Raw genomic sequence first — 23,241 nt, 5'->3', positions numbered from 1 at the left:
CTGTTTTTCACTCCATTTCCCCAACAATCACTTGCAATTCTTGTCTCCTTGCACTTCTTCACCGAAGCAAGACTGTGTGTATTTAAGGGAGATGCGGTCCTCTGTTTTTGCACTAAAATAGAAAGTTCAAAATGTCCTTTTCTCAAGTAATTCAGCAAAGTGAAGTTAAAATAGAGATGCTCCATTTTAAGAGTGCTCCATGAATGGAACTTCCAAAGTTGAATGCCCCTGAAGTCAAACAACTTTGAATTCTACTGAAAAAAATGCCTCTCAAGACCTCTGTGTACTCTGTTCACGATGCTTCAAAACATTTGTGCTGGGTGTTTGTGGCTGTTAAAAAAAAAAAATTCTTGTAAAAATCAAGCAAAGGTCATTAATAAAGTGTCAAAAAGAAAATGCAATTTATTCCCAATGCCTTTGTATATTGTTGTCACTTGTTAAATTTTTACTCTAAACAGTCTATTTGGTCCCACTCTAAACAAAGTAAAATTCACACTTAGAAGAGTCAAATATTCAGAGTAAATTTTACTCAAAGTATTTTTTGTGTGCAAGGGAGAATTTGCCTATCCCATGAAAAAAATATATATATTAAAGATTTTTCACTCAGAAAAGTAACATTTGCAATGAGAAATTTTGACTAAATTTTACTACTGTAGAAAACATTTTACTCTAAAAAGAGTCAATTTGTTCCTACTCTAAACAGAGTAAAATTTAGACTTGAAAGAGAATACAATATTCAGAGTAAATTTTACTCAAAGTATTTTTTACTGTGTACTAGAGGATTGGCCTATCCCATGAAAAAAAACTAGTAAAGTTTTTGGGACTCAGAAATTGTAAGTACATTTTAGAATGAATTTTTTTGAGAACGTTTTATTAGTTTATTATTATTATTATTATTTTTTAAGTTACACAAGTGTTGAGGAACGAGCTCACCACCTTCAGCTTGGGAGACGGCCACTCTATCACCTGAGCTATGCCACTTCTACTGTTTGCTGATATCCAAAAGGAGACCAAAAACATTCTCTCCTACACAAAATATATTACTCTCTTGCAAGTGTAAATTTCACTCTGTTTAGAGTGGGACCAAATAGACTCTTTTTAGAGTAAAATGTACTCTACATCCGTGGTCCTCAACCCTGGTCCTCGAGGACCGGTATCCAGCCTGTTTTCCATGCCTCCCACAGCCAACACAGGTGATTCATATCATCAGCTAATCAGCAATCTCTGGAGAAGGCTGATAACGATCTCCACCTGTGTTGGCTGTGGGAGACATGGAAAACAGGCTGGATACCGGTCCCTGAGGATCAGGGTTGAGGACCACTGCTCTACATAATTTACTGTGCAGTTAAGGTAGAGCGCACGTTGAGTTTATGGTTTGCATTTACATGGCTAACTTCTTTGTTTGGCAGGTGTAAAAATGGTAAGAAATGGAATGGATTGTGTTTGACCCGAGATGTTCTTCCATATTTTGTTTTCAGTGACTTGAGGCTCCACTGTTTGAGCTTCTGGTGTTGTTCCATTGCAGCTCCAAGTGCAGCCAGCGTGTCCTTATTGGCACCCAGCAGCTCTGTGAAATCATTACACTGCACAGTGGCTTCTCAATCAGTTTGCTTTGACTCCCACTTGGCAAGTGTGAATGTTGAGGGGGAATTCATAAGCAGTATGATTCATAAATGTTGCAATTACTTAGTAGGTTAATTTCCCTCCCTGTCTAGGATGGCCTGTTCTGAACAGCCAGACATTCTGCAACTTGGATTTATGACCCCAGTCAACTAATCAAATAGCTGTTAAGCTGCATCCAACGATTATGGTAATTAAATTGCTTAAATTACAATGCTTACCAAGCCTCAAAATGCGGGGGCAAAATGATGTGGTGGAATATATGGTCAGCAAAATAGAAATCGCCGTCAGTCACAGTTTCTCCTAATTTAATTTCGATGACTTCAACATGGATGAAACCCAGTCACAAAGAAAACAACAATTTGAGGACAGCAACAACAAGCTACTCCAAATGTGTCACACTTGGCAGAAGAAAGACTTAATTGTTGGTATTTTAAGTCAAGTGTGTTTTCCCCTTAAATGGGCTGACACATGATAAAGAGAAAGCGCAGCTTTCCTGCTCTGTGTTTTAGATTTGATACATTGGCAGATGTTCATGACAATCTTGCTCACAATGACTCATCTCAACTCTTGCGTCCAAATTTCAAATTTATACCACCCTCACGCAAGTCATACGTGATAGCAACCAGACAATGAGGCCCCCTGTTTACACTGCAGCTGTATACAACACAAAATCAGCATTTGCAGTTTTATTTCCACATAAGTAATTTATCGCCCTCGCAATTTACATGTCAGGGATGTGATATTATTCTATACACAGTTGCTGTCGGATGTGTTGCTCTAAACACTGGCAGACGTGCTCGCCATGATGGCATGTTTAACATGTCTGGCTCATCCAAGTGGCAAATAATCCATGTGTAACAATCACGTATATTTCATTTGACCTCAGCCATTTTATGGAATTCACATTTAGAAGTGATTTTAAAAGTTGTACAGTTTGGGGACTAGACAACATCTTGAAAAATATGCCTCAAGAGTCAAATGTTGATTACCGCACATTGACTGATGTGCTTCAATCCTTCGCTGGGTTTTGAGTCTCCTCATCCAATTTACTGTTTTGTATTATTTTTCATCGAAACACAAAAACATGGAGCGATTGTCAAGGAAGAAGCCACTAGCATCAAAGAAGGGAAAAGAGACGGGTGTGTGTATAAAATAAATATATTAGGGGTGGGACGTAAATGTGTTCATTTTGATTAACTACAAATATATCAATATGGAAACTAGAGCTATCAAACGATTACATTTTTTAAACAGATTAATCACATTTTAGAACACGACAACACGATTAATCGCTTAATTCAAAAGGCTTTTTTTAATCCAAATTTTTTTGCCCACCAAATTTAAAGAGCACCTTTTATGTGTTCATTTTTTCAACATTTAATGTTATGAGGACACTTTCAAAAATATTTGATCATTCCCCTCTTTTTCTAATCAGTTAATTACTTGTATAATATAAAACGGGAAAAAAAATTACCCTTATATTTTGACATGAACAAATTCTGAATGTCATATGCAAACATTTATTAAATGCTTTACTTTAATGCATGCAGTTATGTTTATCGCTCGAACACAACTTGTGCTACTTTTAACGTAACCATCCGCTGTCAGCTAAAGGATCATCTGCGGTCAAAATTAATAGTGTGATTAATCTGCGTTAATACATGATGTGATAATTTTTTGTGATTAATCAATTAGTTAACGCTTTAAATTTGACAGCACTAATATAAACATAATTACAGTAATTTCATTACAGTCAGTGTTCCAAACAATGCAGAACAATGCACCCAATGTCGCTACACAGGAGTCCACCAGGAGTCACCAACTCCGGTCCTCGAGGGCACCTATCCAGCCGTACAGTCAATGAGAGAACTGGGAATAACCTTTCATAGGTAAGATTTCTCCCCCTCAAATGTTCTGTATTATTAGCACATGACGTAACGTTAGCAAAAAAGTAAATATCGTGAAAATCTGTTGAAAAATTATCGAGTTTTCGAGATGGAAGTATTGTCCCAACCAATGTAGCTGCCAAGTAGGCATGTCAAATAAGTGAGTTTCTCGCCTTCTATTTCGATCTGTGGCTGGCTGGCACCATCTACTGTAACTGCAAAGCATATCGCAGAAGCACAGAACGCACCAGAGCTACAATGGCGTGCAGTCCCAGTATGATTTTGAAGCAAATCAAACTCGATCAAATCCCTCACTTCAGGACCAAAACTTGTATGTCAACATTATAAAAACTCAACAATTTAATTGCCAAGTAGATTACTCTGGACTGTAGACCGCCATTAGTGGTAGAAGATAAAGACTTAGAAAATGTGCTATACATAGTGAAATATGATCCAACTTTCCATGAAGAAAACCATTTAAAGGCAACAATGTTATGGGGGGAAAAAGCTCCTAAAATGGCACTTTTAACTTTTGGTCTGTTCAATTCTGGCCAGGGACATTTAACAACAGATTTGCTTCCACAATGTATAGTTCTGCTTTCATAAAATATATCATGGCTGAGTTTGGATCTTAAATGATTTGGAGGTGTGCATGACTTTTCAGACGCCAGTTTAAAACAACCTTTGTTTCCTGCCAAGCATTTCCATAATTATATAATAACACCATTTTATTCTGAGTCAGTATATCAATTAATCTCTCAACACATGGATGGAATAGATTACTCCAAACTGGCTGTGGTAGGGAATCTGGTGGGGGTCAGGGAGATTTTTTTATACGCAGAACTCAATTAGACAAAACACATACAGTACTAACTTACATCTACAGTATACTGTAGTGTGTATATAGTGTTTTTCATGTGTCCAAAGGACGTTCAACAGTATTTCATGGGGCGCAACGTGTAGTCGAATCTGGGATCACAAACATCATTTAAAGTCTCTGGGGCGAGCACGTCAATGTTGGCTCACACTTCTTCACAGAATGGTTTTACCTCTGTCAAATTTGAGCGTTATGAAGTATGAACAGCTCATTTAAAGTCATACCACATAATCAAAATTGGATTTAGGGCCAGTCGTCGACTTGGCCAATCTAAAAACTTTATTAGATTTATCTTGTAGTCTTAGTAAGAGGTCGACTCGATGGCATGCTTCAGGTCGTTGCATAATACAAGCACTTAAGTTTGAGGGCACACACTGATGACTTTAAATTAGATTTTATGATATAAAACATTTAAGGGTCATAAATATGTACCCCCCCCCCCCCCCCCCCAAAAAAAAGAAAAAATCGGGAAAGGGGCAAATACCTTTTCACAGTAATTTACATAATGTAACTTTCAGCTTTATGGATGCCAAACTGATGTCTACCACTGATGAAAAATACATCTGTTTGAAGGTGTTATTTTTTCCTAGTGGATGACAAACATATTTGGGGAATATCATCATGAGTAATATCTACTCTTTTATCCACGTACATGCTATTTTAGACACAATGTGGAGACTTTCTATTCCAAAACCTTGAACATGCACGTTACAACTGGTTTACTAAAACGAATGAAATGTGAAGGCCACGACTAAACATTGTCCAGACAGGCAGCAATGGAAGCCTATGTAAACATGACACAAATCTATGGCAAAACTCTCTAAACACAGTTCATTACCAAATGAGCTCACAGGGGAAAGAGAAGTATGATTGTTCACTGTGTGATATGAGTCTTGACTCGTGCTTTGGCAGGGAGGGGGTTTTTAAAAAAATGAGGTTCGCTTAATAGCTTAAACAATATGATTTTTTTCCCCCCACTTGATATTGGTTAGGAGGCAAGTACCGGTAATGCCATTCTGGTGCACATTTCAGACCGGCCTGCTGAGACTACTTATGAAGATGATCATTTTCATATCAAAGAGAGGGACGTTGGCAAAGTACTTTGAAGTAAATTACACATTGTTTACAACAATTATTGAATCCTGACAACTGTTTAAAGCAGCAAGATTATATATCAAGGCCTTATCATTTTTAGAATAGAGGCAATTTTTTGAGCCAAACAAAAAAATCAGGGAATAATGGCCATATTTCATGAGTATAATGTATTGTATGTGCTTGGCAGACAAGCTGAAATCACGTCATTTGATAGCTGAAACAGTTCCTTCGTGGTCACATCTGCCTCAACCTTTAATGGCAGTGTGTCTGTCTTCAAATTTGAATATTGCAAGGAGGATGAAACAAAGGCTACAGTCACACACTGCAGAGCGTGATACCCAATTTGGATTTAATGTTAAATCTGATATTTTTATGTAGTCGTTCACGTTACAAAAACGTATGCGACTTCTAATGTGAACGGAATGTGTTGATGAAGTGACAAGCATCCACATAAAATACAAGGTCACATGGTGCAGTGTTCATAAGTAAATATAGGGGCTCTTCTCATTTCTCTATTTCCAACTTTCTCACTGCTCGCTTCTCTTTGTATATGCCACCAGAAATCCCATTGAGGACACAAGGAGATTGACAGAGGAGTGAGGCAGATTAAGAGCCAGATTGACTATGTGACCCACTGAAAGCTTCTCTACAATATCAGTCTGGGACTGCTCGAGCTGATTGAGCAATGCGGCAACTTCTGCACGCCTACCAAACTTTAGTTTTAACCAATCACGGCAATGGATGAAAACATTGTCGTTGTCATAGTTAAAAATTTAAAATAAAAAAGCACAAGCGTCTTTACCAGCTAAAAATGCACAAAGCACCTCTAACTGTTCTTCTTAAAAAACTGTGGGTAATTCTACGAGAGCAGAATTAATTGCAACATCCATGCATTGGTCCACCGGTGTCGCCATGTTTGGTTTGTTTGTTTCCCACGGCCTCAGCGCTTCTTGTTTTCGTCGCTGCCGAATATCCTATATTCACATATCGCTGCCGTTGGACCGAAACCTTGTAAGTCACAAATTAGTCAATTTAATAATAAATTTTAAAAAATCTACACTATTGGTCAGTCCACATGTGTGGGTGTTATTTTTTTCTAAAGTGTTGAAAATGGCCTACTCTCTTTGATGATGCAGTGTTAATGGCTAAAGAAAACAAAAATCGGAATTGTTCTGTTCACAATACATTGGATTAAATTCCGATTCATGTCACATATGTGCGAGAAAGAAAAAAAATCTAAACTGACCTGCAGTGTGAACACAGCATTGTCGCTACAGGATTGAACTATAAATGGCAGCTTTAATATATTTATATTATATTAGCATTTAGTTAAAACATATATATTAAAGAATTACAATTACTGTATGTGTGGCATAAATGCTTCCTACATCCACTAATTCTTCCTTCTCAGAAAAAGACTACACAGCCAGTGTTGATAATCATGAGGCGGATCTGGCATATGAGGGTACTTATATGAACTGACTACTGTCCGAAGACAGCTGACCCAGCACGCCCGCGACCCTCGTGAGGATAAGCGGTTCAGATGAGGGATGGATAAATGGATGGATGGACATATTTTAGGGAGATTCCCATTTCCCATCTGTACTGCTTTGAAGAAAACACACAGGCAATGAAGTCCTGTGTTATTTATTGCAATAACTGATGCTGTTAATTTTGTAATGGGAAAGAAGAGGAATGTCAAAAATGTCTAAGAAAGACAGACTTTAAGTAGTAGTACAATTATTTTCTTTAAAATAAATAAATAAATTATTGAGGCAGCAGCAGCCCCTCCCCCTAAAAAAAAAAGCAGCAACCCCATAAAAAGTAAATCTTTCAGCTAGTTTGAAATGAAATAAATAACAAACATAGAACATGTGTAAGTGAAAAATAAAGTAGCCCCTAATGGCATTTAAATCTGCCCAACCCAAAAAGTTGCATGTGCTGGGAACTTTTAATGGACACAATAATTCTGTAGAATATCACTCAAAGTAAAACTGACACTCCTGCGCCTCAGTCCTTATTTAAACAAAAATATATTACACTGTAGGTGTATGTCAAACCAAGGCTAAAGGCTCAGCTGAGACGGTGTAAACTAAACTTACCTCCAAAGATTTATCGTAAATGGCACTAAACATGGGTGGATATTGCATAGCAAAAGGCTGTAGTTAGAAAGAACGATGACAACTTTGTAGGATTGGGTAGGAAGAGAGAGGATGTAATGTAAGGGCTTCTGTTGAACAGAAATTGTGTGTAGAGAACATTCCAGGTGCAAAGCATTAGAGGAGATGGCACATCAAACAGGGCCACTTTTTTTTTGCCTTTCCTGCAGCCATGGTGGCAGGAAATGCTCTACAGCATCCTGTGATCTGACCAGAAAGTGACAGCAAAGAGGAGTCCAAATAAAACGGGAGGTTAAGAACATGTAGAAAATGTTCAAGAGCATCCTGCAGAGAAGTGGGGATAGGGGGTGGTCTCATAAGATACATAATAATGACTGCACCATGTAGAGTAATACAAAGCAGGCATCTGGAGGTGAACTTGACTTGTTTTAGTTGGATGGAGAATAAAAGAAATTAACTGAGGAAGAAGAAGAAGAAGAAAAAAAGATGTATGGATTTTAAAATAACACTTGGACAGGTTTTACATTAAAAAAGTCTTCCCAGATGTTAAGAGAGCGCGTGTCTTTAAGCAGAATACTGTACACTGACACAGTCACATCTTGGATAACTTGTACGATAAAGTGTGCTCCAAAACAAATATTACACATTTACAAGAGTAGAGATATGATTGACTATTCGACACATTTGCATTCATCAAGATCCACTGAAAATGGCGTGTTCTTCACGTAAAGGCGAAGTCAACCCTCCCAAAAAATAAAAATCTTTACAATAATGCGTTCATGACATTCAGATTTTTTGAATATTGTGTTTGTGAAATGTGAATTAAGCAGCAAAATCCACTTGTTTGTATCCATCTCAGGTGGCAGCCATTTTGCCAACTGCTGTCGACTGAAGATGACATCACAGTTGCTCATGTTTTCTGAAGCTGAGCCATGATTGGTCGTTACCTAGCCCCGAGCAATTGTGATGTCATTTTCAGTTGACAGCAATTAGCAAATGGCCGCCCGAGATGGATAAAAACGAGTGGATTTTGCTGCTTAATTAATATTTCACAAACACGATATCAAATAATAAATCCATTTAAGTCAAGGCAAGTCAAGTCAATAAAAAAAAAAAACTTACATACTGTACAACTAACTTGGTTGCTTGTTAGGTATTTTAATGACTGTTTTCAAAGTGATATCCTTGTCTAGGCAATACTACTACTTCAACTACAATTACTACTTTTACTATTCTTCAGTACTACTTGAATACACATTTTTCAAAATGCAGGGGCCCTCTGAGACTGTAAAAAAAAATGTTATTTGTATATAAGGCACATGTCTGTAGTTTAATGTGAACAGTCAAATGATGTCTAAGCCATGCTACCTGTCACCTGGTCCCTCTCCCAAACTTTAAGCCAAGCATCCCAAATATATAACAGAGCTTTACAATATGAATAATCCCACTACCAGCCAAACATATGGCAAGACCTGACTAGAAAAAAATATATAATAATAATAATACCAGGCACTGCCACACATTGTTCAATGATGAGATAAAAGTAGTAAATTGAAAAGAGTGATACTTTAAACCCTACAGTCACCATTAGCGAGGATGGATGGAAATTGAGCCAACAATGTGACATTTTATTACAACATGAATATACCATACGTAGCAAAGCATTTTGCTTGAGTTAATAATTTCCCCCCTGATTACATGTGTGAAACTGGAGCTGGGCAGTAATAAATTGAGGGGGTTCGGGTGCTGACTGGCGGGCTGCTGTGTATGTGTGCGTGCATGTGCGCCGGGTGTGCTATGGGGAGAAGAAAGAGGACCACCACAGTAGAGCTGTCCATGTGGTGGCTTCACATTTCCCTCTGTGGTTAATTCAAATCCACAATGGACGAACGCACACACACATTGATGTAGTTGAGCCACACACCGGATATAAAAAGTCTACACACCCCTATCCAAATACCGGGATTGTGTGATAGAAAAAAATGACACCCAGATCATAATACAACCTTTTTTCCACTATTAATGTGATTTATAACCTTAACAAGGGGAATCAAGGGCCACAGAGCGTTTCCAAAGTCTCACTGCTTAAAGGTATAAGTGAGGAAAATCCTCTCCAATGTATTAAATATATAATGGAACACACATCTGTGAGTCAATCAATTCCCAACAACTGGACGTGCCACCAAAATTGATGAAACAACGAGAAGAAAACTGGTCAGAGAGGCTGCCGAGGGGCCGACAAAGCACAGAAATTTCTGTCAGTTACTGGTTGTTCTACATGTGACAACAATCTTCTGTCTTCTTATACAGAAGCCCTTCTCAAATAGGGGGGCGGGCCTCTCTGTGGGGATGGGGAAGGTGGGGCACGGTGAGATGGCAGGGTGGGCGCATGTAACCCCAGGCAACTTCTTTTTTTTTTTTTTTTGCCATACTAGAATTAAGTCCAATTGACATCCATTAGTTGGGTTTCCATCCACCCATTTTTTTTTTCAAGAAATGCAAAAATAAAACTGAATGGAAACGCTAGAAATTTAAAAAAGGCCCCAAAATTTGCAAAAAAGTTTTTACGCTTAGAAGGGCTGGATTTTGAAGCGTATAGAAAAAAGGAAAATGCGAATTTGGGTTTTGCGCTGGCAAGATACACGTCGCACGTTTTGACCGGATATTGTGTCACATGTACGTTTGTAGTCCCAAAGCAATGTCGCATGATAACGTAAGGTATGTTTGGGACGACAACGAAACTGAAATATTTTTTTAATTAATTAAAGAAGCGGATTTTACTGCTATTTTAGATGGAAAACAGCAAAGAAATGCTACGGTTTATCAAGAATTACAAAAGAAAACTCATACGACGTCATCGCACGGTCTTCTTCTTCTTTTAAATTACGGGTGGATCCCATCTCTATGGTGTATACTGCCACCTACAGCGGCGGAGTCCCCTCTCAATATTCGGAAAAGAAGAAGTTGCATGTCCGTTTTTGTGCATTTTCAGTAAATGCGCTTATAAAATTCAAAACAATTGGATGGAAACCCAACTATTGTCAGAGTGTGCACAGGCAGTATAAACAATGTTTATAAAGTTATTCAGCACATTTATAACTCTTTTACTGTCAAACGTAATCAACTCCTACAGTGCCAGCTGATTTCAAACATTTTCACTCATCTTTCAAGGCAAACAGAATATTGTGTGCTACAACTACATAAACATGTTGAATACCATATGAAAGATTGGATTCCATTCTTTATTAGAAAAAAAGTATGTTTCTACCTTATTCCATTCCTTAGTAATCACCATTTGAAAATGGGTAATTTGAGTGACTCCAATCGAAAATGGAAAAAAATAAGGAGAAAACAAGCTTTTTGTGAAAAGATAGATTTTCTGCACGACAGTGACCTTAACACTAATATTTTTTGTTTTGTGACGCTCTGTGAATTCCATTTAATGTGAAACACTTTTGATCATTTGCGTCATCCTTGAAAACATTCGATTCCACCATGTTTTCATGTAAATTGATACAGGGGAACCCATTGAAAAGAGATACAATGCTGCCATCTACTGGCCATAGATAGTGGGTGTTTTTGGATTTTCACAACCCCATTCACAAAGCACAAGACGTTGCACTGACCACTGAGAAAAAGTAAATATACATAGTTAACGTCAATTGACGTTATTGGTGGTATTTCCTTAATGTCAATTGATGTTTATGGCGGTTAAAGAGTTTTAATAAGGATCCACTGTTTTGCAGAGGTGTACTTACAACCATTTTAAAGAGAAAAACAGATCATTTTTTCTCCACTGAGTCGGTTATGTAATAATGCAATAATAAATGAATTTAACATTGTAATTTTAATAACCTTATTGTTACTTTATGTAGGTAAAAATTTAAACTTACATTGTAATTTCATTTATTAGGGTTTTATATTTCTGTATTTTTTTTTATGAGTCTGCGTTCCATTTCTGTATATTTTATGAGTTTTGTGTTAGTTGTTGTTGCTCCAATCTGCTTTTTTATATGTCTTTTTATTTTATATTTTGGATTTCAGATTGAATTTAGCTTATATTATTTTATGGTCCAACCATCTTTTTATATGTTCATTGATACCGATTAAAGTATGTGCATATCGTGCATAAACTCCAAAAATAAATAATGATAACAATAAAAATAAAAAATAAAATAAACAGAAAGTGATATTTTATTTCACTCCTGAAAGATTTTACTGTGTATTTGTGCGAATGACTGAGTTGCATCTGGCTAGAAATTGTAATTAAATGTAATGAAACAAAGCTGCGTGTGATGCAGTAATTTGTGCCTCCAGACGTCCACAGTCTCTCTGACAAATATCCTACAGTAGAAAGGAAGTGAGCCATGGATAGTGTAAACGTCCAACACCCCCTCAAGGATTTGGATCTACAGAAACGTTCTGAGCGCAGCTTCTGGTTCCTCAGTGTTTGGTTGGACCTCCTGGGGTTATAATATGCCTCTCATTACACAAGCATTAGACAATTACCACTGGATTCTCATTGGTTTCCCAGAGCTATGCTTGTGGCTTCACACATGGGCATTTAAAAGCATCTGCACATTCTTTCTTTTTTGAGGTTGAGGTTTTTCCCCCTCCTCCAGCCCTCCGATTGTCTTTTCTTTGATGCGATGTTCTACTGTGTAGATGGCAGGTAACTACTGACCGCACGCAACACTTTCAAGCTTAAACAAGAATGTTTCCATGTGAACACCTCTGAACTGTCTATTCAAAGTCCTTGCTTTGTATATTGATGAATTGCTCGGTTACTGATATTTCAAGGTAAATCTTCCGAAAAAGAAATTAGCGGCGACATACTGCCGACCACCTGGTGTGCGATATGCTGTGTGGCTGACCAGTCAGAGGCTCCCTGACAGCTTCAAACCAACCACAGGATGCCAGAATATCAACATGTCATGCGCAGCGAGAAAAAGAACAAAAACAGCATAATATGCAGGGCTGGGGTTTGACAACACACACTGACACACAAGCACAAAAATAATACGCACACACTATTTCCGCTGTGTGCGCACACATCACACACTGACAGGAGAATGTGTGTATCACATTTTGCAGTTGGGCTTCCTAGTTTGTGATAGGGTATATTCTTAGAGCCTCATATCCTGCTTCAGGATGAAGTTGATACGCTGGTGCACACAGACGAGGCCACTGGGGTCACAGTCCAGTGGCCAAGCATTCAACCCCTGGATCAGGCCCTTTTATGAGAGCAGCGCAGCTGAGTGGTCAACCCACGGACATCTGTCAACATGCTCCCCAGCCTGACTGACAGCAACATGCCAAAACACAAGAGCCGTTTCCGGGAAGCTTGCAGATGAGGTCTGTCACCTTGCGCGTGTCCAAAACAAGGATAGTAGCAGGCCACACTGTATTCAGTGGCGTAGACCAAAAAAAAAAACAACAACAACAGACAAAGGCTATGCTGTGAATGACACATGGATTATAGAGGCGCTAACAATGACAGTGTTGAGCTCCTTAAGCTAGTAGAGCTAAGCTAGCAAATTTCATATTGTTCAGGCCCAAAATGCACACTTAAATTTAAAAAAACTTTAATTTTCTCCAAACTCTACAGTGCACCTTGTAATCTCGACGGCCTTATGTATGTATGGATGTATGTCGGATTTGCAGTTTGTTGTCTTTAATTCAAATTCCTTTATAATACGTTCACATTCTCATTCTCAACTAATTGCTAGCTGGTGTCTGGTTTCGTTATACTGGAACTAGAACTGCATCAATTTCTAAGAATCATGGGAAATGTAGTCCTAATGGTGCGGTTTCCGGACTTTTCTAGAGGAATAATTTCAGTGTTACAATGTGGAATCGGCGCGAGGTAAACAAGATAGTCAGCTTCCAATAGCTGTCGGGACAAAGCAAAAAAAAAAAGGTTGGATAATGGTGTTGTGCGTTAACGTGTTTAAAGCTGTTGAAGTGTCAACAAAGATAGTGTTTAGCATTAGCCAAAGTAATAATGCAACACAACGGTCACAAGAATGACTAGCAATGTTCAATTTTTTATTTATTTTTGTCTGTCGGAGGATCCCCACCTCTGCTCGAAGCAAGCCCCGTGTAGTTGCACGGCAAACATGAGCCTCATATATCGTAGCTGGACTGAACCTAGCATAATAATAGTGTTAATTCAACAAAATAAAAATACGGTACAATTGCAATAAATTAGCATACAACGCTTCACAAAAATAATGCGCCTCAAAAAAAAAGCGGTAAAAAAAAAAGTTTGGTGGCTTGTCAATATGCATTGCGGAGGATTGCAGTCTCACTTTTTTTTTTCTTTCCTTTCAACAGTTGTGTTATCCTTCATCATCTCCAACAATGTCCACTTAGCCTAAACCAGTGTTCTCAACCGCGGTCCTCAAGTACCCCTATCCAGCCTGTTTTCCAAGTCTCCCACAGCCAACACAGTGCACTCGTATATATGATTAGGTTTATACATTTCCTTTTGTTGAAATACATTCCTTATCATTGTATCAACATAAAATGAAAAAGGGGTAGGACTAGATACATTTTCAACTTCCTCCTACCCCTTTTGAACATATAAACTTTTCTTTCTTCCTATTCTTGTTTTCTTTTTTACTTCAATTTACGTTTTAGAATTGTGATGTGTTTTCTTTGTGTTTATATGCTCAATATAACCATAAACAACCATAAACATTTCAAACGATCAGCTCATGAGCAAGCTCTGCATGAAGCCTGATAACGATTCTCAGCTGTGTTGGCTGAGGGAGACATGGAAAACAGACTTGATAGGGATACTCAAGGACCAGGGTTGAGAAACAGTGGCCTAAACCAACGACAGATGGTGTGATCTGACACTGATGTACCTACACCTTGGGGTTCACCTTTAACTGGTCTGGAGGTTTTCCTGGCCTCTTTGAAAACCAATCAAATTATTCATCTCTTCAATCTGATATTTTGCTCTTGTAGCCACATCTACGAAGATTGGCTACAGTGCTGTGGACCATAAACTTTTGAATGATATATTGGATGCTATTACATAAAGTTTGGAGATGGTCTTATAACCTATACCTTTAACATGAATGCCTATAATTGCTTTGCTCATTTTTGGAGAAAACTATTTGCTTTCTGTGTTCCATGTTCAGTGTGGTATAAACCATATGACCAAATATCACAATGAAAGGTTGATAAAAGTTAAAAGATACTAATAAAAGTTATCATCTGGTATTAACTTCTTATTTCAATGACCATTGTGTGTATTTTTTTCATGAACAGACCAAAAATTTAACCCATGTGCGTATGTAAAAGATTTTTTGTTTCATCAGATATTAACTGCCTGTTAGTAGGACAGACATCCCAGTGTTTTGCTTTTGTGTGTGGGTTCACAATTAAGACCTTTGCTATTGTTATTGTGAGAGCACACTCTGCTGATTACACGAAATGTAGCTCAGCACGATGTGGTCGGAGAAACAAACACAAATATGAGGCTCGATAATGTTTGCCTTTTGTTACAGTTCAACCTTGACGAAGGGCTGCTCTACTGGCTGTTATTCTAGTTTGAGATGTTTTAAAACATTTTCCGTCGAATGATTATCTAGAGAAAACTTCTGTGACCTCCCAAGTGTGATTACAGAAAAGATCAGCGTGTCATCAGAATGACAAGAATCAATCTTCTTTGGTCAGCTGAAAATTCCATTAATATTCAGTCTTACAAAGGTAATTAAGAGACCGCAGGCTGGGGGAAAACGTCGGACCGAGCTCCAAGACCAACAGCTCCTACCAAAAAGAATGAAAACAAATGTACTAGTTTAATGTGGTTTATTTGTTTGATTCGCCTGTGGTGCACTCGAAAATCCCAGCATTCCCTTTTTCATCGCGGAATCCGTCCCATGCGTTCGACTAATATTGCTATACAATATATGTAAAGTGGGACCCTTGCAAGGGAGATTTTTCTTCCTTATCTCCCGAAAGGTCTCAAATCCAGCAGGGGGATACAAGTGTTACTCTGCAACCATCTCATTGAGCTAAAGAGCCTGAGAATAACATCAGAGAGGCCACAGATATTTAAGGAATGAACCACAAGCTGTACACAGAAGTCAGCAGACACCACAACACAAGACTCCGTATACAGCTCCCTGACTGCATACTGGCTGAACACAATGAGGATCTGTGGAACGCAGGATGAGGGTTGAGTGGCATTAAGACCAACAGCGAACGATGATTAAGACACAGCATGATACATAAGTCGTAGTTTATTTGATTGCAATGTATTGCCAGAATTAAAAGCTCTTATTACTTTCAGCAAATCTCTTTTAGGGCCTCAAGTTAGACAGAAAGAGAGATGACTAGTGGTCTGTCTAGACAGTGTAGAGTACACCCTTAAAAAGAATGATAGCCTCATTCTGAGTGGTTGTCTTTATTAAATAAAGTGGAAAGGTACTGTAGTTCACAGATCAAAGTTCAAAACCACAAACATTTTTCTGGTTTCCTCTGTTCTTCTCTCAGAGAATTAGCTTCACAAACAAAAGTTCCCTGGAGGCACTCGCAGTGAATGCCATCGTTGCATTTATTGAGATCAGTTTACACGCTATATAACATGTTCGCTGTATGATCTGCCAAAATTGGAAATCCATCAATCAAACCCTTGGTTCTTAAAGAAAAGAATAAAGATACTGATCCACAAAAAGGATACATATGAAAGAAATACCCCATCCCGCCCCCTCCCGCCTACCACCACCAAACGCTCTTAAGTCCCTTACATATGATGCCTTTGCTTCATCCCAACTTTCTGTCCTATGTGTACCTTAGTGACCACTAGAGTTACCCAGTAAATGCCTCCAGGGGTCCTAAAAGCCAAAATTGTCAGCTAGAGAACTTATTTGTGTTAATGGAATCCCTCATTATCAAAAGCTACAGACTAAGTACCACCATGACATGCGCTAACCACCTTATGGCCACAAGTCAGAACAGCTGCCTCAGCAATGGAGGCACGGAACATGGTCCACTCATATTCAACGTTCCCCGCCTCTCCCGGGGTGTGGCCAAAGTACTGCCAGAAGTGGGAGTTGAGACTTCTTATAACTAGTCAGATATGTGACATTTTATGTAATTAGAGCCAGCTTCTGCATCCAAGGAATAGTCCGCCAAGGTGCCCACATTCGATCACCAACCAGCTCATACAGTACTCGACCCCTTAGGCTCCTCCCCAAGGTGAACCGATAAGAAGGGTGGCTTGAAATATTAGCTTTTATTTATTTTTCACGTTCAAGTTGAGTAAATAGCATTCCTACTAAAATTAAATCATAAATGCTTTTAAAATAGCATAATCATTAAAAACAAAAGAAAATAATGAAATAGTAACTGTCAGCCAGTCATATTTTCACATCAGCAGTTAAACATACTGTATATCGTCGCTTCTATGTGGAAAACACTTATGCCCATTTTTTTCTTACGTTTTTGGGATGAAACTGAAGACATCCCAAAAAAGTAAAAAAAAAATATTATAAAAAAAAAAAATACAAATAGAAATAAATAAAAATGGACATAAATGTTTTTCACATAGTGACAATATGTTGAATTCTGCATTTTATTATTAGTTTAGTTTTGAATTGCATTGCATGCATTTGATTTGGCTTAAAGTGGAAGTCAACCTTAAACATTTCGTGATAATAATCTGTTCTATGCAAACCCACTGATCTAGATATAGTATTCAGGTTAATATTGCATTAGTGTAATATGAGTTAAGCAGCAAAAATCCAGCCATCCATCTAAGGGGGCGGCCATTTTGCCACCTTTTTGAGGGGTTGACTTCCCCTTTCTTTAATTACATGAATTCCATACAACTAAGAAACCATTTAATATGACACTAAATAGACATTATGATCTTGTGGCTCTTTGCTTCAAGAAATTTTCTGGACTGGACCTCTTTCAGTTTTAGTTGAATGCCCGTGATATACACTATACACATACAATATTGTACATCCAGTATGTCAATACAAAGATCTCCTCGCTATCTTTGAAAAGGCTTACAGTAATAAATAGATTTCTCAGCAGCCTTGAAATATTTCAAAACAACTGCACAATCTATGTATATAGATGACGGTCCAGGTTGTCACTGTGTGTGGCCTAAAAGTGCTTTTCCACTGCAGCAGTGTAGCAGAGTTGACACACTTTTGCTGGTGTAAACAAATGGGGAAATTTGGCAGCAGACTAAAGTGATGAAGCAAGTGTGTACTGAAGCATCTACAGTAATGAATCATTTTCTGGGAATTTGGGGTTTCATGAGGAAAAGAAAGATGAGTGTAGACACGGGGTGGGCAGCTAAGACCTTACAAAAGAACAACATTCCATTCAAAACTAAAAGTGAGCAAGTGAGGTTGTCACACAGACCAATTGAGACAATTATGCTGTATATACTGCATGTGGAACAAACTACTGGTTCTTCATTCAATGGGGTAATTATGTCAATACCACCACATCATTATATATACATTTGCAACAATAGACATTAAATATCATATTGAAAGGAATGAAGGTACTGAAGAAGCTGATAGCAACATTAAAGGAGCCACATATGTTTTCTTCATACTGTATGTAAGGGGTACTGGGTAGGGTGGAAAACAGAAGCTTTATCTAATTAAGACAAAATTATTATTATTACTATTATTTTTTTCAATTGAGTCAATTTAATGGTGAAAAATGGTTTGGAATTATTTATCATAGGGTCATTTTTTTTCTTATTATACAAAATAAACCTGACATTTAATTGGGGCTGAGAACACTTATATCTACCGTGTTGTATGAGGGCTTAACCGGGATTCCTTTAAACAGAAAAAAGGACTGAGCAGTTGATCACAGTATGCTGGGATGGGGACCAGTCTAGCCTACACTGGAAAGATAGGGAAAAGGAAAAACATAAATTCACTTGGAGACGTCAGAGAAAACATTAGTAATACCTTTAAGAGTGACCGGGGATGGAAAAAAAAGTGAACTATAATGTGGATAGACACTTTTTTTTTAAACACGTGATGCACAAAAAAAGGAGAAGAAAAAGCAAAGATAGTGTGGTAAAATTGGGGAAGCGAGAGCATGGGAAAGAAATTACAAAAAATAAAAGTAATAGTTCAATTGATAGGGATAATGCAGTGTGATAAATAAACAAAAAACTTTAACTAATGTTAATAAGACAAGAGTTGTACAAAAGAGGTAATAAATAACAGTTACTGAACTTTCAGAATTAGTTACAGAGTACCATAAATTGCAGAAAACTAATATGAAATGAGAAAATTGAGTGAGGAGAAAAAGGTGCAGACTTTATACGGAAAAGTAACGGGCAAATGGGAAGACTAAAAAAATGTCTATAGATAAAGTACACCACTTTGGCTTTGCAGCAGCCTTCCCTTCTGTTACCATGGAAACACAGACATGTGCACCAATCAAAACAAAATAACAAAACACATATTTTGAGGCACTGCGGGATGCTCTCTCGGTCTCTCTCAGACAGACTATGAGGTCACGGGTATGTGATGGAATCTCGAGCTGTGTCATTTAGGAGTTGTCAGGAAATGTGCAGGACGGTGAAGACACAAATGCATACACAATTCCAGTACTCAACATAAATAACATATTTGTTGAAAACCTTTTCCTTGGAGAATTCATGTTTTCTATGGCATACTATAGGCAAAATAAACTTCTTTCCACCTTTGTATGAGAGATATGAATGTTAAAGTGCTACTTAAAGCACTGCCAATACAGCGAATGTAGCTTTAATTGTGGTTTACAGTTAGCTCCTGTAACAGATTAAACTAATTTCACAATTATTTTTTCTAGGCATGGATGAGTACCGATACCAGGTTTCGGTATCAAGCCAATACCAGACATTATTTCAAGGTATCGGTACTTGCGATGCAGCTGTTTTACGATCAAGAACTACAAATTAGAAAAATAGAAAATTGTAATTAATTTCATGGAAATTTAAAGAAAAACACAATATTGGGAAATATATATATTTTATAAAACTATCTGTCTTTTTTTTTTATTTTAGGTATCAAACGTACAAGTGGTATCAGTACTTGGTATCGGTGACTAGTCAAAAGTTTAGTACGCGTATTGGTATTGGTCTGGGATAAGAAAGTGGTTTTGAACGTGGTTAAAAAAAAATTCTGCACTCAAACAACTTGTCACCCATCCAGCTTCTCAGAACAAATGTTGTCGTCCATAATTCTAAATTGTAGGGGTGTTAGAAAAAAATGATTCGGCAATATATCGCGATATTACAGCGAGCAATTCTCGAATCGTTTCGATATGCGGCCGAATTGATTTTTAAACATACATTTTTTTATGGGAATATTGAACAAAACGTCTTACTTAGGGTTAGGATTCACACATTAAGCATGGAAGGATGTTAAATTAATGGAACATTAAGGCTTAATATTTTATTTCAGTGCTGTTCAAACATGAAAGAGATTGCAACCCATTTTCTAAATACAGTGGCTCAGTTATAAGCCTGAATTTTCAGATAAATAAATACATTTTCGTACAAATCTAACAGTGTAGTGTCCATGTACAAGTTTACTGATAAGTATTTTCCAAATTTGAGTAAAATAAATTAGTCGCAATAATCAATTTATAGATTTGCATCGGGATGAATCGGTATCGAATCGAATCGTGACCCATGAATCGTGATACAAATCAAATCGCCAGGTACTAGGCAATTCACACCCCTACTAAATTCCACTGTGAATGATCAATAATCACTGGTCAGCAAAGAGAACACACAGATGGTTTTAAACCAGTTACAGTGCATTTTGCATGTGACAGCATGTCACATCATGCGACACCATGTGACATGGTGCACCTTAAAAGGGTCTTCCGTATTTGGGGTACTTTTAAAACCCTGTCACAAAAACATGTGACCCAACAAGAAGCTTTCGAAAACCGGGGGGAAAAAAATGAATGAAAAAAAAAAAATCATGCACATAAGAGGGGAGTAAAAGATCTGTGTGATTTTAGAAAGGGTCCAAACCACAAGAAAGTCAGGGTTGAATGCATGCTGGACGTTCCTCGGACCAGCACTCAAGCACACAATTTTTCAAGACAGGAAAATGATTTCAGCTGTGTAAATTGACAGCGGCCTTGTAAGCTCAAGATGGAAAGGGAAGAAAAAGGGGAAGCCTTGAGGCCTGTGTAATAATTCCTGCTTAGCAGAGAAGCCACTGGGGACCTCCGCTTTTATGGAAACCAAATTCAACATCACATGATCAAATGAAACTGCAAACTGCTACCAAATGAACTGCGTAGTGAATACCAATTTGGGCCGGCAGTGTTACAGGCACAGGTTTGTTTATCCTGCGCAGAAAATGTTCAGGATGATATGGAAGTTGGAGATAGCGTTAGCGGGCCCTCATCTAGATATGCTCTGTCAGAATGTTTACACCAGCCTCTTGTCTCCCAGGGTGGCATTAAAATCAAACCCTGTGTAAGACATTCTAACCAATTTCATGTGCATGAGACAATAACACCATAGCTGTAGCTCGGATTAGTCATTCAGTTATGTCAACGGATGTAATTAGAGGTGCGCTTTATACAGAGTTACAGCAAATGGCTACTGGCATATTGTGTGCCGTTTGCAGCCACATATGGTTACAGTTTGTAAACACGCACATGTTTACATGATCACAGCCCATCGACTGTGACTTGCTTTACATGACTTGGGGGATCAAATACAGCATGATTCAGCACAGATAAAGCACAAGCGTTCTTGGTAATGAAACATCAACGACCATGTTGAAGTGATGTTCAGACGTGACCGAGAAAGGTGGTGAGGAAAATCATTCCTGGTTAGGACAAGAAAAATATTCAGACAAAGTATCTTGACATAATTCCTAGGTTTCAAGCAGCAAGGGAAGTGGTGACTCCAAATGTGGTTTGTTTGCACACATGCACACGCACATGCTTACTGGTTGTGGTATTGGGAAAAGTGAGTGCAAACATGAATCTTGAACATGTACAGTACGTGGTGCAAATGTTATACAACACTAGACAAAGTGAAATTTCTGTAGAAATTGTGTGGGAATGCTGAAAGCTGAATGCTAAGATTTGAATGCTTATGAAGTACATTGAAAGATAAATTTTGTGAAAATTACGATTGATTAATTGTAGTTGAATGATAAATTAATAAAAAGTAAACTTGGTGGGATTTGAACCATTGCCTCCTGTTCACCGATTTCAGTCTGCCCCATTGAAAATGAATGGGGAAAAGTTGATATTATTTAACATTAAATTGTGCAAAAATTGTAAGCAATGAAGAATCAGACAATATTTTCCCAGGAAGGCGTGGATTTCTGAAGCAAGAAATTTGAGCGGTGTAAATCGGATGTATTATGTGGGAGTTTTTGCATGGCAAAAGTGTGGAGAATAAAAAGTTTTGAATGTTATGTGCACTTTACTGACATTTAATGTAAGTGCATATAGAAGCCTTCTGTCAGCGTGGAGATTTATATGAGCATATCATTCTTTTTTAGGAGGCCTCAAACTACCAGAAGCAGACATTTTCAGGCCAAAATAGGGCAAGTTACTCTTTTTTTTCCTTCTCTCGCTCTTCCATGTTTGCAAGATCATCAGTCATCATCTGACAAGATAACAACATGCTCAACACATTTCTGCGGAACCAAAGTATATGTTAAACAAACATTTACCATAAACAAACATAAATTGCTTCTTGTGAAACTGGGTTGAATAAAAAAAGAAGGACTTGACAAGAGGCAGTAAAAACAGTAGCTATGGTAACTGATCAATACCACGCGCGCTCGTCTCAATATCTGTTTCAGGTTGGTGGGCAAACCCCTCAGCATAGACCAACTCTGCCTGCCTGCTGCTTGCATTTTCCCTTTTTAAGACATTCCCGCTGGCTGAAGCAAGTGTTGTCATCCATCCTTTTTTTCCTCCACATTACGTCGTGTGTCAGCACACATCTTACTTGCAGCTGCACAAAGCATTAGGCATCACTTTTATCCCCCCCATTACATATGTTTGCCAGCAACATATCTGCCCATTCAAACAAATGCTTTTTCACAGACACAATGTGATGCTGTGGTTTTCCAGGCAGCTGTGACACAGTCCAGATACTCAACGCTGCCTATAGCAGGGAAATATGTTTTGTGCAGAGGTATTCCCTTTAGAAGTTTAGAAGTTGGGCCTAGCAGCTTTCAACCATATGAGTCTTTTGTTTGAGCTGGCAGATGCTGTAGACCCTAAAGATGTCATTCATTGTGCTTTGTCATTGCTGATGCAGCTTAACTACTATGTGGCGCAGCCACTGGCTGTATTGCAAAATATATAATTGAAGGGAAACACTCATGGGACAAATTACTTATTGTACGGTACCCTCAAAATATTTGCCTAATTACAGCTTGCATTCTGTGTCACTAAACTTTACAATCAATCAGTAGCACTAAGTCTTTTGGACTTAAATTCAAGCATGGCGTCATTGTTTATACTGTACATTGTAATAATCAATCAACAATCAGCTCATAGAAGACTTTTCTGAAAGACAAACCCCAATTCCAATAAAGTGACTATATATTCTCTTTTTTAGATTTTGATGCCTGAAACACATTCGAAAACCTGGTCCAGT

The 23,241-nt window shown here is 38.0% G+C and overlaps 1 protein-coding gene across 3 annotated transcripts in view; it reads right to left on the bottom strand.

Annotated features, from left to right (window-relative positions):
• Positions 1 to 23,241, bottom strand: part of vps13b (vacuolar protein sorting 13 homolog B) — a 349,203-nt gene that overhangs the window by 139,353 nt on the left and 186,609 nt on the right. The gene's annotated exons all lie outside the window — the stretch shown is intronic.

This window comes from Vanacampus margaritifer, chromosome 9 (assembly GCF_051991255.1).
Source record: "Vanacampus margaritifer isolate UIUO_Vmar chromosome 9, RoL_Vmar_1.0, whole genome shotgun sequence".
Taxonomy (NCBI): domain Eukaryota; kingdom Metazoa; phylum Chordata; class Actinopteri; order Syngnathiformes; family Syngnathidae; genus Vanacampus; species Vanacampus margaritifer.
This window is presented reverse-complemented; position numbering and strand designations above follow the sequence as displayed.